Below are 13,503 nucleotides of genomic sequence, written 5' to 3'. Positions count from 1 at the left end.
ATAATACACATTTGTACCAGATATTGTTGCTTACCGCCACACCACCCTGAATAAGCTCGACCTCGTCTGATCTCGGAAGCCAAGCAGGGTTGGGCCTGGTTAGTTCTTGAATGGGAGACCGCTTGCGAATACCAGGTGCTGTAAGCTTTTTCTCTTCTCTCTACCACCTGCATGTCTTTTGTTGCAACGTCTGATCACCCTGTGACACATGAGGAAGTTGGTCATCTTCAGCTTCTGCTGCTTTGTTGGCAGACACGAAGTGATCTGAGAGTCTCAGTTTCAGCTGAAGAGAATGATCACATCAAGAAGGAAGATGTGCCCACTAAGAGTCAGCCTTTCTCGGCAATTATCTGGTTACATAGAGGAAGTGTATGATTCCAGTACCTATATAATACACATTTGTCACAGAGATTGTCGCTTACGGTCACACCACCCTGAATATAATATGCCCGACCTCGTCTGATCTCGGAAGCCAAGCAGGGTTGTGCCTGGTTAGTACTTGGGTGGGAGACTGCTTGGGAATACCAGGTGCTGTAAGCTTTTTCTCTTCTCTCTACCACCTGCATGTCTTTTGTTGTAACATCTGATCACCCTGTGACACATGAGGAAGTTGGTCATCTTCAGCTGCTGCTGCTTTGTTGGCAGACATGAAGTGATCTGAGAGTCTCAGTTTCAGTTGCAGAGAATGATCACATCAGAGAAGATGATTTACCCGCTACACATCAGCCTTTCTCGGCAATTATCTGGTTGCATAGAGGAACTGTATGATTCCAGTACCTATATAATGCACATTTGTCAAAGACTTTGTTGCTTACGGCCACACCACCCTGAATATGCCCGACCTCATCTGATCTCGGAAGCCAAGCAGGTTTGGACCTGGTTAGTACTTGGATGGTAGACTGTCTGGGAATACCAGGTGCTGTAAGCTTTTTCTCTTCTCTCTACCACCTGCATGTCTTTTGTTGAAACGTCTGATCACCCTGTGACACATGAGGAAGTTGGTCATCTTCAGCTGCTGCTGCTTTGTTGGCAGACACAAAGTGATCTGAGAGTCTCAGTTTCAGCTGCAGAGAATAATCACATCAGGGAAGAAGATGTGCCCACTACAAGTTAGCCTTTCTCGGCAATTATCTGGTTACATAGAGGAACTGTATTATTCCAGTACCTATATAATGCACATTTGTCACAGACATTGTTGCTTACGGACACACCACCCTGAACATGCCCGACCTCGTCTGATCTTGGAAGCCAAGCAGGGTTGGGCCTTGTTAGTACTTGAATGGGAGACAGCTTGGGAATACCAGGTGCTGTAAGCTTTTTCTCTTCTCTCAACCACCTGCATGTCTTTTGTTGCAACGTCTGATCACCCTGTGACACATGAGGAAGTTGGTCATCTTCAGCTGCTGCTGCTTTGTTGGCAGACATGAAGTGATCTGAGAGTCTCAGTTTCAGTTGCAGAGAATGATCACATCAGAGAAGATGATTTACCCGCTACACATCAGCCTTTCTCGGCAATTATCTGGTTGCATAGAGGAACCGTATGATTCCAGTACCTATATAATGCACATTTGTCAGAGACATTGCTGCTTACGGCCACACCACCCGGAACATGCCTGACCTCGTCTGATCTCGGAAGCCAAGCAGGGTTGGGCCTGGTTAGTACTTGGATGGGAGACCACTTGGGAATACCAGGTGCTCTAAATTTTTTCTCTTCTCTCTACCACCTGCATGTCTTTTGTTGCAACGTCTGATCACCCTGTGACACATGAGGAAGTTGGTCATCTTCAGCTGCTGCTGCTTTGTTGGCAGACATGAAGTGATCTGAGAGTCTCAGTTTCAGTTGCAGAGAATGATCACATCAGAGAAGATGATTTACCCGCTACACATCAGCCTTTCTCGGCAATTATCTGGTTGCATAGAGGAACCGTATGATTTCAGTACCTATATAATGCACATTTGTCAGAGACATTGCTGCTTACGGCCACACCACCCGGAACATGCCTGACCTCGTCTGATCTCGGAAGCCAAGCAGGGTTGGGCCAGGTTAGTACTTGGATGGGAGACCACTTGGGAATACCAGGTGCTGTAAATTTTTTCTCTTCTCTCTACCACCTGCTTGTCTTTTGTTGCAACGTCTGATCACCCTGTGACACATGAGGAAGTTGGTCATCTTCAGCTGCTGCTGCTTTGTTGGCAGACATGAAGTGATCTGAGAGTCTCAGTTTCAGTTGCAGAGAATGATCACATCAGAGAAGATGATTTACCCGCTACACATCAGCCTTTCTCGGCAATTATCTGGTTACATAGAGGAACCGTATGATTCCAGTACCTATATAATGCACATTTGTCAGAGACATTGCTGCTTACGGCCACACCACCCGGAACATGCCTGACCTCGTCTGATCTCAGAACCCAAGCAGGTTTGGGCCTGGTTAGTACTTGGATGGGAGACCACTTGGGAATACCAGGTGCTGTAAATTTTTTCTCTTCTCTCTACCACCTGCATGTCTTTTGTTGCAATGTCTGATCGCCCTGTGACACATGAGGAAGTTGGTCATCTTCAGCTGCTGCTGCTTTGTTGGCAGACACGAAGTGATATGAGAGTCTCAGTTTCAGCTGGAGAGAATAATCACGTCAGGGAAGATGTTTCCACTACTTATCAGCCTTTCTTGGCAATTATCTGGTTGCATTGAGGAACCGTATGATTCCAGTACCTATACAGTTTATATTTGTCACAGACATTGTTGCTTACGGCCACACCACCCTGAATATGCCCGACCTCGTCTGATCTTGGAAGCCAAGCAGGGTTGGGCCTGGTTAGTACTTGGATGGGAGACTGCTTGGGAATACCAGGTGCTGTAAGCTTTTTCTCTTCTCTCTACCACCTGCATGTCTTTTGTTGCAACGTCTGATCACCCTGTGACACATGAGGAAGTTGGTCATCTTCAGCTGCTGCTGCTTTGTTGGCAGACACGAAGTGATCTGAGAGTCTCAGTTTCAGCTGCAGAGAATAATCACATCAGGGAAGAAGATGTGCCCACTACAAGTTAGCCTTTCTTGGCAATTATCTGGTTGCATAGAGGAACCGTATGATTCCAGTACCTATATAATGCACATTTGTCACAGACATTGTTACTTACGGCCACACCACCCTGAATATGCCCGACCTCGTCTGATCTCAGAACCCAAGCAGGGTTGGGCCTTTTTAGTACTTGAATGGGAGACTGCTTGGGAATACCAGGTGCTGTAAATTTTTTCTCTTCTCTCTACCACCTGCATGTCTTTTGTTGCAATGTCTGATCGCCCTGTGACACATGAGGAAGTTGGTCATCTTCAGCTGCTGCTGCTTTGTTGGCAGACACGAAGTGATATGAGAGTCTCAGTTTCAGCTGGAGAGAATAATCACGTCAGGGAAGATGTTTCCACTACTTATCAGCCTTTCTTGGCAATTATCTGGTTGCATAGAGGAACCGTATGATTCCAGTACCTATACAGTTTATATTTGTCACAGACATTGTTGCTTACGGCCACACCACCCTGAATATGCCCGACCTCGTCTGATCTCGGAAGCCAAGGAGGGTTGGGCCTGGTTAGTACTTCAATGGGAGACTGCTTGGGAATACCAGGTGCTGTAAGCGTTTTCTCTTCTCTCTACAACCTGCATGTCTTTTGTTGCAACGTCTGATCACCCTGTGACACATGAGGAAGTTGGTCATCTTCAGCTGCTGCTGCTTTGTTGGAAGACACGAAGTGATCTGAGAGTCTCAGTTTCAGCTGAAGAGAATAATCACGTCAGGGAAGAAGATGTGCCCACTACACATCAGCCTTTCTCAGCAATTATCTGGTTACATAGAGGAACCGTATGATTCCTGTACTTATATAATGCACATTTGTCACAGACATTGTTGCTTACGGCCACACCACCCTCAATATGCCTGACCTCTGTCTGATCTCGGAAGCCAAGCAGGGCTGGGCCTGGTTAGTACTTGGGTGGGAGACCGCTTGAAAATACCATTTGCTGTAAGCTTTTTCTCTTCTCTCTACAACCTGCATGTCTTTTGTTGCAACGTCTGATCACCCTGTGACACATGAGGAAGTTGGTCATCTTCAGCTGCTGCTGCTGCTTTGTTGGCAGACATGAAGTGATCTGAGAGTCTCAGTTTCAGCTCCAGAGAATAATCACATCAAGGAGGAAGATGTGCCCACTAAGAGTCAGCCTTTCTCGGCAATTATCTGGTTACATAGAGGAAGTGTATGATTCCAGTACCTATATAATACACATTTGTACCAGATATTGTTGCTTACCGCCACACCACCCTGAATAAGCTCGACCTCGTCTGATCTCGGAAGCCAAGCAGGGTTGGGCCTGGTTAGTTCTTGAATGGGAGACCGCTTGCGAATACCAGGTGCTGTAAGCTTTTTCTCTTCTCTCTACCACCTGCATGTCTTTTGTTGCAACGTCTGATCACCCTGTGACACATGAGGAAGTTGGTCATCTTCAGCTTCTGCTGCTTTGTTGGCAGACACGAAGTGATCTGAGAGTCTCAGTTTCAGCTGAAGAGAATGATCACATCAAGAAGGAAGATGTGCCCACTAAGAGTCAGCCTTTCTCGGCAATTATCTGGTTACATAGAGGAAGTGTATGATTCCAGTACCTATATAATACACATTTGTCACAGAGATTGTCGCTTACGGTCACACCACCCTGAATATAATATGCCCGACCTCGTCTGATCTCGGAAGCCAAGCAGGGTTGTGCCTGGTTAGTACTTGGGTGGGAGACTGCTTGGGAATACCAGGTGCTGTAAGCTTTTTCTCTTCTCTCTACCACCTGCATGTCTTTTGTTGTAACATCTGATCACCCTGTGACACATGAGGAAGTTGGTCATCTTCAGCTGCTGCTGCTTTGTTGGCAGACACAAAGTGATCTGAGAGTCTCAGTTTCAGCTGCAGAGAATAATCACATCAGGGAAGAAGATATGCCCACTACACATCAGCCTTTCTCGGCAATTATCTGGTTACATAGAGGAACTGTATGATTCCAGTACCTATATAATGCACATTTGTCAAAGACTTTGTTGCTTACGGCCACACCACCCTGAACATATCCGACGTTGTCCGATCTCGGAAGCCAAGCACGGTTGGGCCTGGTTAGTACTTGGATGGGAGACTGCTTTGGAATACCAGGTGCTGTAAGCTTTTTCTCTTCTCTCGACCACCTGCATGTCTTTTGTTGCAAAGTCTGATCACCCTGTGACACATGAGGAAGTTGGTCATCTTCAGCTGCTGCTGCTTTGTTGGCAGACACAAAGTGATCTGAGAGTCTCAGTTTCAGCTGCAGAGAATAATCACATCAGGGAAGAAGATGTGCCCACTACAAGTTAGCCTTTCTCGGCAATTATCTGGTTACATAGAGGAACTGTATTATTCCAGTACCTATATAATGCACATTTGTCACAGACATTGTTGCTTACGGACACACCACCCTGAACATGCCCGACCTCGTCTGATCTTGGAAGCCAAGCAGGGTTGGGCCTTGTTAGTACTTGAATGGGAGACAGCTTGGGAATACCAGGTGCTGTAAGCTTTTTCTCTTCTCTCAACCACCTGCATGTCTTTTGTTGCAACGTCTGATCACCCTGTGACACATGAGGAAGTTGGTCATCTTCAGCTGCTGCTGCTTTGTTGGCAGACATGAAGTGATCTGAGAGTCTCAGTTTCAGTTGCAGAGAATGATCACATCAGAGAAGATGATTTACCCGCTACACATCAGCCTTTCTCGGCAATTATCTGGTTGCATAGAGGAACTGTATGATTCCAGTACCTATATAATGCACATTTGTCAAAGACTTTGTTGCTTACGGCCACACCACCCTGAATATGCCCGACCTCATCTGATCTCGGAAGCCAAGCAGGTTTGGACCTGGTTAGTACTTGGATGGTAGACTGTCTGGGAATACCAGGTGCTGTAAGCTTTTTCTCTTCTCTCTACCACCTGCATGTCTTTTGTTGAAACGTCTGATCACCCTGTGACACATGAGGAAGTTGGTCATCTTCAGCTGCTGCTGCTTTGTTGGCAGACACAAAGTGATCTGAGAGTCTCAGTTTCAGCTGCAGAGAATAATCACATCAGGGAAGAAGATGTGCCCACTACAAGTTAGCCTTTCTCGGCAATTATCTGGTTACATAGAGGAACTGTATTATTCCAGTACCTATATAATGCACATTTGTCACAGACATTGTTGCTTACGGACACACCACCCTGAACATGCCCGACCTCGTCTGATCTTGGAAGCCAAGCAGGGTTGGGCCTTGTTAGTACTTGAATGGGAGACAGCTTGGGAATACCAGGTGCTGTAAGCTTTTTCTCTTCTCTCAACCACCTGCATGTCTTTTGTTGCAACGTCTGATCACCCTGTGACACATGAGGAAGTTGGTCATCTTCAGCTGCTGCTGCTTTGTTGGCAGACATGAAGTGATCTGAGAGTCTCAGTTTCAGTTGCAGAGAATGATCACATCAGAGAAGATGATTTACCCGCTACACATCAGCCTTTCTCGGCAATTATCTGGTTGCATAGAGGAACCGTATGATTCCAGTACCTATATAATGCACATTTGTCAGAGACATTGCTGCTTACGGCCACACCACCCGGAACATGCCTGACCTCATCTGATCTCGGAAGCCAAGCAGGGTTGGGCCTGGTTAGTACTTGGATGGGAGACCACTTGGGAATACCAGGTGCTCTAAATTTTTTCTCTTCTCTCTACCACCTGCATGTCTTTTGTTGCAACGTCTGATCACCCTGTGACACATGAGGAAGTTGGTCATCTTCAGCTGCTGCTGCTTTGTTGGCAGACACGAAGTGATATGAGAGTCTCAGTTTCAGCTGGAGAGAATAATCACGTCAGGGAAGATGTTTCCACTACTTATCAGCCTTTCTTGGCAATTATCTGGTTGCATTGAGGAACCGTATGATTCCAGTACCTATACAGTTTATATTTGTCACAGACATTGTTGCTTACGGCCACACCACCCTGAATATGCCCGACCTCGTCTGATCTTGGAAGCCAAGCAGGGTTGGGCCTGGTTAGTACTTGGATGGGAGACTGCTTGGGAATACCAGGTGCTGTAAGCTTTTTCTCTTCTCTCAACCACCTGCATGTCTTTTGTTGCAACGTCTGATCACCCTGTGACACATGAGGAAGTTGGTCATCTTCAGCTGCTGCTGCTTTGTTGGCAGACACGAAGTGATCTTAGAGTCTCATTTTCAGCTGGAGAAAATTATCACGTCAGGGAACAAGATGTGCCCACTACATATCAGCCTTTCTCGGCAATTATCTTGTTACATAGAGGAACCATATGATTCCATTGCCTATATAATGCACATTTGTCACAGAGATTGTTGCTTACGGCCAAACCACCCTGAATATGTCTGACCTCGTCTGCTCACAGAAGCCAAGGAGGGTTGGGCCTGGTTAGTACTTGGATGAGAGACCGCTTGGGAATACCAGGTGCTGTAAGCTTTTTCTCTTCTCTCTACCACCTGCATGTCTTTTGTTGCAACGTCTGATCACCCTGTGACACATGAGGAAGTTGGTCATCTTCAGCTGCTGCTGCTTTGTTGGCAGACAGGAAGTGATCTTAGAGTCTCATTTTCAGCTGGAGAAAATTATCACGTCAGGGAACAAGATGTGCCCACTACATATCAGCCTTTTTCGGCAATTATCTTGTTACATAGAGGAACCATATGATTCCATTGCCTATATAATGCACATTTGTCACAGAGATTGTTGCTTATGGCCAAACCACCCTGAATATGTCTGACCTCGTCTGATCTCAGAAGCCAAGGAGGGTTGGGCCTGGTTAGTACTTTGATGAGAGACCGCTTGGGAATACCAGGTGCTGTAAGCTTTTTCTCTTCTCTCTACCACCTGCATGTCTTTTGTTGCAACGTCTGATCGCCGTGTGACACATGAGGAAGTTGGTCATCTTCAGCTGCTGCTGCTTTGTTGGCAGACACGAAGTGATCTGAGAGTCTCAGTTTCAGCTGAAGAGAATAATCACATCAGGGAAGAAGATGTGCCCACTACAAGTTAGCCTTTCTTGGCAATTATCTGGTTGCATAGAGGAACCGTATGATTCCAGTACCTATATAATGCACATTTGTCACAGACATTGTTACTTTCGGCCACACCACCCTGAATATACCCGACCTAGTATGATCTCAGAACCCAAGCAGGGTTGGGCCTGGTTAGTACTTGAATGGGAGACCGCTTGGGAATATCAGGTGCTGTAAATTTTTTCTCTTCTCTCTACCACCTGCATGTCTTTTGTTGCAATGTCTGATCATCCTGTGACACATGAGGAAGTTGGTCATCTTCAGCTGCTGCTGCTTTGTTGGAAGACACGAAGTGATCTGAGAGTCTCAGTTTCAGCTGAAGAGAATAATCACGTCAGGGAAGAAGATGTGCCCACTACACATCAGCCTTTCTCAGCAATTATCTGGTTACATAGAGGAACCGTATGATTCCTGTACTTATATAATGCACATTTGTCACAGACATTTTTGCTTACGGCCACACCACCCTCAATATGCCTGACCTCTGTCTGATCTCGGAAGCCAAGCAGGGCTGGGCCTGGTTAGTACTTGGGTGGGAGACCGCTTGAAAATACCATTTGCTGTAAGCTTTTTCTCTTCTCTCTACAACCTGCATGTCTTTTGTTGCAACGTCTGATCACCCTGTGACACATGAGGAAGTTGGTCATCTTCAGCTGCTGCTGCTGCTTTGTTGGCAGACATGAAGTGATCTGAGAGTCTCAGTTTCAGCTCCAGAGAATAATCACATCAAGGAGGAAGATGTGCCCACTAAGAGTCAGCCTTTCTCGGCAATTATCTGGTTACATAGAGGAAGTGTATGATTCCAGTACCTATATAATACACATTTGTACCAGATATTGTTGCTTACCGCCACACCACCCTGAATAAGCTCGACCTCGTCTGATCTCGGAAGCCAAGCAGGGTTGGGCCTGGTTAGTACTTGAATGGGAGACCGCTTGGGAATATCAGGTGCTGTAAATTTTTTCTCTTCTCTCTACCACCTGCATGTCTTTTGTTGCAATGTCTGATCATCCTGTGACACATGAGGAAGTTGGTCATCTTCAGCTGCTGCTGCTTTGTTGGCAGACACGAAGTGATCTGAGAGTCTCAGTTTCAGCTGCAGAGAATAATCACATCAGGGAAGAAGATGTGCCCACTACAAGTTAGCCTTTCTTGGCAATTATCTGGTTGCATAGAGGAACCGTATGATTCCAGTACCTATATAATGCACATTTGTCACAGACATTGTTACTTACGGCCACACCACCCTGAATATGCCCGACCTCGTCTGATCTCAGAACCCAAGCAGGGTTGGGCCTTGTTAGTACTTGAATGGGAGACTGCTTGGGAATACCAGGTGCTGTAAATTTTTTCTCTTCTCTCTACCACCTGCATGTCTTTTGTTGCAATGTCTGATCGCCCTGTGACACATGAGGAAGTTGGTCATCTTCAGCTGCTGCTGCTTTGTTGGCAGACACGAAGTGATATGAGAGTCTCAGTTTCAGCTGGAGAGAATAATCACGTCAGGGAAGATGTTTCCACTACTTATCAGCCTTTCTTGGCAATTATCTGGTTGCATAGAGGAACCGTATGATTCCAGTACCTATACAGTTTATATTTGTCACAGACATTGTTGCTTACGGCCACACCACCCTGAATATGCCCGACCTCGTCTGATCTCGGAAGCCAAGGAGGGTTGGGCCTGGTTAGTACTTCAATGGGAGACTGCTTGGGAATGCCAGGTACTGTAAGCGTTTTCTCTTCTCTCTACAACCTGCATGTCTTTTGTTGCAACGTCTGATCACCCTGTGACACATGAGGAAGTTGGTCATCTTCAGCTGCTGCTGCTTTGTTGGAAGACACGAAGTGATCTGAGAGTCTCAGTTTCAGCTGTAGAGAATAATCACATCAGGGAAGAAGATGTGCCCACTACAAGTTAGCCTTTCTTGGCAATTATCTGGTTGCATAGAGGAACCGTATGATTCCAGTACCTCTATAATGCACATTTGTCACAGACATTGTTACTTACGGCCACACCACCCTGAATATGCCCAACCTCGTGTGATCTCGGAAGCCAAACAGGGTTGAGCCTGCTTAGTACTTGGATGGGAGACTGCTTCGGAATACCAGGTGCTGTAAGCTTCTTCTCTTCTCTCTACCACCTGCATGTCTTTTGTTGCAACGTCTGATCACCCTGTGACACATGAGGAAGTTGGTCATCTTCAGCAGCTGCTGCTTTTTTGGCAGACACGAAGTGATCTGAGAGTCTCAGTTTCAGCTGTAGAGAATAATCACATCAGGGAAGAAGATGTGCCCACTACAAGTTAGCCTTTCTTGGCAATTATCTGGTTGCATAGAGGAACCGTATGATTCCAGTACCTCTATAATGCACATTTGTCACAGACATTGTTACTTACGGCCACACCACCCTGAATATGCCCAACCTCGTGTGATCTCGGAAGCCAAACAGGGTTGAGCCTGCTTAGTACTTGGATGGGAGACTGCTTCGGAATACCAGGTGCTGTAAGCTTCTTCTCTTCTCTCTACCACCTGCATGTCTTTTGTTGCAACGTCTGATCACCCTGTGACACATGAGGAAGTTGGTCATCTTCAGCAGCTGCTGCTTTTTTGGCAGACACGAAGTGATCTGAGAGTCTCAGTTTCAGCTGTAGAGAATAATCACATCAGGGAAGAAGATGTGCCCACTACAAGTTAGCCTTTCTTGGCAATTATCTGGTTGCATAGAGGGACCGTATGATTCCAGTACCTATATAATGCACATTTGTCACAGACATTGTTACTTACGGCCACACCACCCTGAATATGCCCAACCTCGTGTGATCTCGGAAGCCAAACAGGGTTGAGCCTGCTTAGTACTTGGATGGGAGACTGCTTGGGAATACCAGGTGCTGTAAGCTTCTTCTCTTCTCTCTACCACCTCCATGTCTTTTGTTGCAACGTCTGATCACCCTGTGACACATGAGGAAGATGGTCATCTTCAGCTGCTGCTGCTTTGTTGGCAGACACGAAGTGATCTGAGAGTCTCAGTTTCAGTTGCAGAGAATGATCACATCAGAGAAGATGATTTGCCCGCTACACATAAGCCTTTCTCGGCAATTATCTGGTTGCATAGAGGAACCGTATGATTCCAGTACCTATATAATGCACATTTGTCAGAGACATTGTTGCTTACGGCCACACCACCCTGAATAAGCCCGACCTCGTCTGATCTCGGACGCCAAGCAGGGTTGTACCTGGTTAGTACTTGGATGGGAGACAGCTTGGGAATACCAGGTGCTGTAAGCTTTTTCTCTTCTCTCTACCACCTGCATGTCTTTTGTTGCAACGTCTGATCACCCTGTGACACGTGAAGAAGTTGGTCATCTTCAGCTGCTGCTGCTTTGTTGGAAGACACGAAGTGATCTGAGAGTCTCAGTTTCAGCTGAAGAGAATAATCACGTCAGGGAAGAAGATGTGCCCACTACACATCAGCCGTTCTCATCAATTATCTGGTTACATAGAGGAACCGTATGATTCCTGTACTTATATAATGCACATTTGTCACAGACATTGTTACTTACGGCCACACCACCCTGAATTTACCTGACCTCGTCTGATCTCGGAAGCCAAGCAGTGTTGGGCCTGGTTAGTACTTGGGTGGGAGACCGCTTGGGAATACCAGGTGCTGTAAGCTTTTTCTCTTCTCTCTACCACCTGCATGTGTTTTGTTGCAACGTCTGATCACCCTGTGACACATGAGGAAGTTGGTCATCTTCAGCTGCTGCTGCTTTGTTGGCAGACACGAAGTGATCTGAGAGTCTCAGTTTCAGCTGAAGAGAATGATCACATCAGAGAAGATGATATGCCCACTACACATCAGCCTTTCTCGGCAATTATCTGGTTTCATAGAGGAAGTGTATGATTCCAGTACCTATATAATTCACATTTGTAACAAATATTGTTGCTTACCGCCACACCACCCTGAATAAGCCCCACCTTGTCTTATCCTGGAAGCCAAGCAGGGTTGGGTCTGGTTTGTACTTCAATGGGAGACTGCTTGGGAATACCAGGTGCTGTAAGCTTTTTCTCTTCTCTCTACCACCTGCATGTCTTTTGTTGCAACATCTGATCACCCTGTGACACATGAGGAAGTTTGTCATCTTCAGCTTCTGCTACTTTGTTGGCAGACACGAAGTGATCTGAGAGTCTCAGTTTCAACTGAAGAGAATAATCACGTCAGGGAAGAAGATGTGCCCACTACACATAAGCCTTTCTCTGCAATTATCTGGTTACATAGAGGAACCGTATGATTCCAGTACCTATATAATGCACATTTGTCACAGACATTGTCGCTTACGGCCACACCATCCTGAACATGCCTGACCTCGTCTGATCTCGGAAGCCAAGCACGGTTGGCCTGGTTAGTACTTGGGTGGGAGACTGCTTGGGAATACCAGGTGCTGTAAGCTTTATCTCTTCTCTGGACCACCTGAATGTCTTTTGTTGCAACGTCTGATCACCCTGTGACACATGAGGAAGTTGGTCATCTTCAGCTTCTGCTGCTTTGTTGGCAGACACGAAGTGATCTGAGAGTCTCAGTTTCAGCTGCAGAGAATAATCACGTCAGGGAAGAAGATGTGCCCACTACACATAAGCCTTTCTCTGCAATTATCTGGTTACATAGAGGAACCGTATGATTCCAGTACCTATATAATGCACATTTGTCACAGAGATTGTCGCTTACGGCCACACCACCCTGAATATAATATGCCCGACCTCGTCCGATCTCGGAAGCCAAGCGGGGTTGTGCCTGGTTAGTACTTGGGTGGGAGACTGCTTGGGAATACCAGGTGCTGTAAGCTTTTTCTCTTTTCTCTACCACCTGCATGTCTTTTGTTGCAACGTCTGATCACCCTGTGACACATGAGGAAGGTGGTCATCTTCAGCTGCTGCTGCTGCTTTGTTGGCAGACATGAAGTGATCTGAGAGTCTCAGTTTCAGCTCCAGAGAATAATCACATCAAGGAGGAAGATGTGCCCACTAAGAGTCAGCCTTTCTCGGCAATTATCTGGTTACATAGAGGAAGTGTATGATTCCAGTACCTATATAATACACATTTGTCACAGAGATTGTCGCTTACGGTCACACCACCCTGAATATAATATGCCCGACCTCGTCTGATCTCGGAAGCCAAGCAGGGTTGTGCCTGGTTAGTACTTGGGTGGGAGACTGCTTGGGAATACCAGGTGCTGTAAGCTTTTTCTCTTCTCTCTACCACCTGCATGTCTTTTGTTGTAACATCTGATCACCCTGTGACACATGAGGAAGTTGGTCATCTTCAGCTGCTGCTGCTTTGTTGGCAGACACAAAGTGATCTGAGAGTCTCAGTTTCAGCTGCAGAGAA

At 46.4% G+C, this 13,503-nt stretch overlaps 2 non-coding genes and 32 pseudogenes across 2 annotated transcripts; all 34 read left to right on the top strand.

Moving 5' to 3' along the window:
* Positions 1-28: 28 nt before the first annotated feature.
* LOC140286453 (5S ribosomal RNA) lies at positions 29-147 on the top strand (annotated as a pseudogene).
* A 269-nt stretch (positions 148-416) lies between these two features.
* LOC140276602 (5S ribosomal RNA) lies at positions 417-540 on the top strand (annotated as a pseudogene).
* A 269-nt stretch (positions 541-809) lies between these two features.
* LOC140301476 (5S ribosomal RNA) lies at positions 810-928 on the top strand (annotated as a pseudogene).
* A 269-nt stretch (positions 929-1,197) lies between these two features.
* LOC140292811 (5S ribosomal RNA) lies at positions 1,198-1,316 on the top strand (annotated as a pseudogene).
* Positions 1,317-1,585: 269 nt separating this feature from the next.
* Positions 1,586-1,704, top strand: LOC140284967 (5S ribosomal RNA; annotated as a pseudogene).
* A 269-nt stretch (positions 1,705-1,973) lies between these two features.
* On the top strand, positions 1,974-2,092 carry LOC140300315 (5S ribosomal RNA; annotated as a pseudogene).
* Positions 2,093-2,361: 269 nt separating this feature from the next.
* On the top strand, positions 2,362-2,480 carry LOC140284676 (5S ribosomal RNA; annotated as a pseudogene).
* A 266-nt stretch (positions 2,481-2,746) lies between these two features.
* Positions 2,747-2,865, top strand: LOC140297669 (5S ribosomal RNA). The gene has a single exon (XR_011913384.1). It is a non-coding gene; the product is annotated as a 5S ribosomal RNA (ribosomal RNA).
* A 269-nt stretch (positions 2,866-3,134) lies between these two features.
* Positions 3,135-3,253, top strand: LOC140294469 (5S ribosomal RNA; annotated as a pseudogene).
* Positions 3,254-3,519: 266 nt separating this feature from the next.
* Positions 3,520-3,638, top strand: LOC140303046 (5S ribosomal RNA; annotated as a pseudogene).
* Positions 3,639-3,907: 269 nt separating this feature from the next.
* LOC140296867 (5S ribosomal RNA) lies at positions 3,908-4,027 on the top strand (annotated as a pseudogene).
* Positions 4,028-4,299: 272 nt separating this feature from the next.
* LOC140286442 (5S ribosomal RNA) lies at positions 4,300-4,418 on the top strand (annotated as a pseudogene).
* A 269-nt stretch (positions 4,419-4,687) lies between these two features.
* Positions 4,688-4,811, top strand: LOC140276597 (5S ribosomal RNA; annotated as a pseudogene).
* A 269-nt stretch (positions 4,812-5,080) lies between these two features.
* Positions 5,081-5,199, top strand: LOC140292842 (5S ribosomal RNA; annotated as a pseudogene).
* A 269-nt stretch (positions 5,200-5,468) lies between these two features.
* LOC140292810 (5S ribosomal RNA) lies at positions 5,469-5,587 on the top strand (annotated as a pseudogene).
* Positions 5,588-5,856: 269 nt separating this feature from the next.
* LOC140301471 (5S ribosomal RNA) lies at positions 5,857-5,975 on the top strand (annotated as a pseudogene).
* Positions 5,976-6,244: 269 nt separating this feature from the next.
* Positions 6,245-6,363, top strand: LOC140292809 (5S ribosomal RNA; annotated as a pseudogene).
* Positions 6,364-6,632: 269 nt separating this feature from the next.
* LOC140277791 (5S ribosomal RNA) lies at positions 6,633-6,751 on the top strand (annotated as a pseudogene).
* A 266-nt stretch (positions 6,752-7,017) lies between these two features.
* LOC140297668 (5S ribosomal RNA) lies at positions 7,018-7,136 on the top strand. Its single transcript, XR_011913383.1, has one exon. It is a non-coding gene; the product is annotated as a 5S ribosomal RNA (ribosomal RNA).
* A 269-nt stretch (positions 7,137-7,405) lies between these two features.
* On the top strand, positions 7,406-7,524 carry LOC140291903 (5S ribosomal RNA; annotated as a pseudogene).
* A 269-nt stretch (positions 7,525-7,793) lies between these two features.
* Positions 7,794-7,912, top strand: LOC140278283 (5S ribosomal RNA; annotated as a pseudogene).
* A 269-nt stretch (positions 7,913-8,181) lies between these two features.
* Positions 8,182-8,300, top strand: LOC140293707 (5S ribosomal RNA; annotated as a pseudogene).
* A 269-nt stretch (positions 8,301-8,569) lies between these two features.
* On the top strand, positions 8,570-8,689 carry LOC140296866 (5S ribosomal RNA; annotated as a pseudogene).
* A 272-nt stretch (positions 8,690-8,961) lies between these two features.
* LOC140286110 (5S ribosomal RNA) lies at positions 8,962-9,080 on the top strand (annotated as a pseudogene).
* Positions 9,081-9,349: 269 nt separating this feature from the next.
* On the top strand, positions 9,350-9,468 carry LOC140292413 (5S ribosomal RNA; annotated as a pseudogene).
* Positions 9,469-9,734: 266 nt separating this feature from the next.
* LOC140280688 (5S ribosomal RNA) lies at positions 9,735-9,853 on the top strand (annotated as a pseudogene).
* A 269-nt stretch (positions 9,854-10,122) lies between these two features.
* Positions 10,123-10,241, top strand: LOC140296302 (5S ribosomal RNA; annotated as a pseudogene).
* A 269-nt stretch (positions 10,242-10,510) lies between these two features.
* On the top strand, positions 10,511-10,629 carry LOC140296300 (5S ribosomal RNA; annotated as a pseudogene).
* A 269-nt stretch (positions 10,630-10,898) lies between these two features.
* On the top strand, positions 10,899-11,017 carry LOC140294538 (5S ribosomal RNA; annotated as a pseudogene).
* A 269-nt stretch (positions 11,018-11,286) lies between these two features.
* On the top strand, positions 11,287-11,405 carry LOC140290510 (5S ribosomal RNA; annotated as a pseudogene).
* Positions 11,406-11,674: 269 nt separating this feature from the next.
* Positions 11,675-11,793, top strand: LOC140299889 (5S ribosomal RNA; annotated as a pseudogene).
* Positions 11,794-12,450: 657 nt separating this feature from the next.
* Positions 12,451-12,568, top strand: LOC140291801 (5S ribosomal RNA; annotated as a pseudogene).
* Positions 12,569-12,837: 269 nt separating this feature from the next.
* Positions 12,838-12,961, top strand: LOC140270902 (5S ribosomal RNA; annotated as a pseudogene).
* A 272-nt stretch (positions 12,962-13,233) lies between these two features.
* Positions 13,234-13,357, top strand: LOC140276591 (5S ribosomal RNA; annotated as a pseudogene).
* Positions 13,358-13,503: the final 146 nt, after the last annotated feature.

The sequence above is a fragment of the Leuresthes tenuis genome, unplaced genomic scaffold (genome assembly GCF_036924035.1).
Source record: "Leuresthes tenuis unplaced genomic scaffold, fLeuTen1.0.hap1 SCAF_1, whole genome shotgun sequence".
Lineage (NCBI taxonomy): Eukaryota > Metazoa > Chordata > Actinopteri > Atheriniformes > Atherinopsidae > Leuresthes > Leuresthes tenuis.
The sequence above is the reverse complement of the archived record's forward strand: the minus strand, read 5'-3'. Positions and strand labels throughout refer to the sequence as shown.